This window comes from Triticum dicoccoides, chromosome 1A (genome assembly GCF_002162155.2).
Source record: "Triticum dicoccoides isolate Atlit2015 ecotype Zavitan chromosome 1A, WEW_v2.0, whole genome shotgun sequence".
NCBI classification, from domain to species: Eukaryota; Viridiplantae; Streptophyta; class Magnoliopsida; order Poales; family Poaceae; genus Triticum; species Triticum dicoccoides.
Window position 1 is genome coordinate 816323 of NC_041380.1, and position 2843 is coordinate 819165.

The 2843-nt window shown below is 39.7% G+C and overlaps 1 long non-coding RNA gene across 1 annotated transcript; it reads left to right on the forward strand.

The window, feature by feature from the left end:
- The first annotated feature begins 275 nt into the window (after positions 1-275).
- Positions 276-2518, forward strand: LOC119357438. Its single transcript, XR_005172206.1, has 3 exons — positions 276-657; positions 1540-1683; positions 2093-2518. It is a non-coding gene; the product is annotated as an uncharacterized LOC119357438 (long non-coding RNA).
- The last annotated feature ends 325 nt before the right edge of the window (positions 2519-2843 follow it).

Genomic DNA, 2843 nt, shown 5'->3' on the forward strand with positions numbered 1-2843 from the left:
ATTGTAACACTTCTTCTGAGTAATAAAGCTCCTTTACTTCGCAAAAAAAAATCATAGGAGTATATCTTATCTCCACCATGTAGACAGCGCTAGCTATATATTTTTCTTTCCGAACTATGCAGGAGATCGGGGAGCGACTACAATAGAAGAAGGACCACGGATGCAAAAATAGAAAAAACGTGTCTTGGCCATCTGATCCTGGATGAAGGGCCCAGATTTTTGTGGGTGGATCTGAACACACATGTACTACATTATTTACACAAAACTCCCTTGGTTCTACTAGTTTTGCTTTCAGAATCATCTCCTCCTTCCCAGGAACGCAACAGACCCAAAATCCTCCAACGCGGCGTAGCTGGGCGATAGCGAGCTTGCCGACGGTGGCGGCGGGCCAGATCCGGTGCCTAGCTGGGCGATTGCGCCCAGTGGAGGTCCAGATCCAGCACCCCACCGTCTTGTCGCCGGCGTCCTGGCTGCCCCGGCAGATCTCCTCTGTGCGGACAAATACTCTGCTCCGTCGTCCTGCCCCGGCGGACCGTCTCAAAGGTACTCTTCTCCGACGTCCAGTGGAAAACCTCGCGCATTCTTCACCCGTCGCTCGCACCCCCGCGTCTAGCTCCGCCATCTGGGAACGCTGGAGAAGAAATCTCCGGCCTTCAGGTATGCTTGCCCGTGAGGTTGCTACCAATTTTCTTAATTAATTCTGTAGCATTTATTTAGGAAATCAATTTTTGTTCAACTTTCACTGCATACTGTCCATGTCATCTACATAATATTTTGGGCATAGATCTCTGAAAAGTACTCCTGATTTAAAATTGTGCTTTGGAGCATATGGTGTATCATGTAGGATGAGATTCGAAACTTCTGAATCTTTGAAAATTATATGAATGGCAACATATGCATATCAAGTGTATATTATATATTTTAATCATGACTACCAGTAGCTTGGGAACTTACAATGATTTTTAGGCAAAGGCGAGCAGTATAGTAGCTAACCCACTAGCAAGACAGTAGTATGTTATACATACAGAGAGCTAACGAAAATTACTAAGGACAGAACATCCAATGAAACAAATGTGAACTATAGTGCAGAATCTTTGCTTTATTCGGTGTTGATTAGCCATAACAAAAAACATAATGTTTGCTTAATTGAAAATTTTGACTGGACAGCTAGTTCATTCTCATCTGGGATATGCTTGCTTTCAACTTGATAGGAATAACAGGGATATCTCTCTGTATCCATGAACAGAAATATTAATCACTGGACAAGCTTGCTATGTTTATACTATATTTTCGAGCACTTTTATATATTGAGATTTCATCCTCTTCTCGGATATTGTACATATGAACAAACTAATCTCATCTACCTATTAAATTACCTGCATGTAAAGTGTTTATAGGCACAAAAACTTTTTTACCTTTTGTATGTACAGTAGAAAAGAAGACTCTCTTTCTGTGTATCTTTTTAATTTGCAGCCTTAACATTGCAATCTTGTAATTGGGGCTGATTTCTCGATTTTCTGCTCTCCATATGATGGATAGGTCGAAGCTCGTCGACTAGTACTAAGTTTGTTTTCCGCTATTTTGCTGCTACATCTTGAACTGAAATGGAGGGAAGTAGTGAGACATCGCCGTTAGGCGAGCCCACAGTTCCAGTAATTGCAAAATTTGTACCAACACTATCAGGTGACAAGACATAGTCCAAAAAGGCAAGAATATTTTGTCATTGCCTAATTTTCCATTAATCCCTTCTGTGAATATATTTTGCCGTATGATATTATTTTCGTTTTCTCTTCACTGGTTTGACATGTGCCTTTGTGCTACAGCATCAAGTTTTTACTTTTGTCATCTACTCCCTCTGTTCGAAAAAGCTTGTCCCTCAAATGGATGTATCTAACACCAACTTAGTGCTAGATACATCTATTTGAGGGACAAGTTTGGGACAAGCTTTTTCGGAAGGAGGGAGTACGAGTTAGCAAAACAAATTGAATTGCACTCTTAATTGTTCAATACATACATGATCAGTATTAGAGAACATAATTTTCCTATTTCTTTCCTTGTAATGTAAACTATATTTTTTTCCTTGTATTTGTAGATGCATGCTGCTCTGACAAGCGGAAACATCAGGACTACAGATGGATAGAAGAAGCTTTTATCAAAGTCCCCCCTTTCTGACAATTGAGAGAATTTCTCTGCAACTTGACTTTAACTCTGTTGTTGATCAGGCATCTGTACGTGTCTGCTCAACTGAATCGTGTTTGCTTGGTGTGATCTCTCCCAAAACAAGAAGCTTGATGAACAAGGAGTAGTAGAACAGGAGGGAAATGCTAGAGCATTTCTGTTATGTACCATCAAGATACTAGAGCATATAATTAAATAACAATGCTTGTTGAATGGTGATCAGATTAGTCCTTAATGCCTGTTGCTGGCCATGTACCAAAAATGGTGCTACCATGTCTCATCAAGATATTTATGCTTGTGATATGCTCAATCTGGGCGAGTCCAGTCTGATGTTTAGTTACTTCAAAGGGTGGCTTAATTTTATCTATGTACTCACATATTTGTGATAGATATTGACATACTTTGCAGTGACATTCATAATCAACTTCTTTTTGCATAATTAGCGATGTAGTACAAGCCACTAATGTACTGAAATATGCATGGTTTTCATGAAGTAGATACGTGCAAAGATTTTAAGTGGTATAAACTAATAGGATATGGGGCTTCATCACTGTGCAAACTCCACAAGCGGCCGTTGGACAAAATAAATGGAGAATGAAATGAAATACTTGAGGTGGTTACCGCAAAAGTTCTGTTTTATAACTAATTGCTAGTAAATACACAAT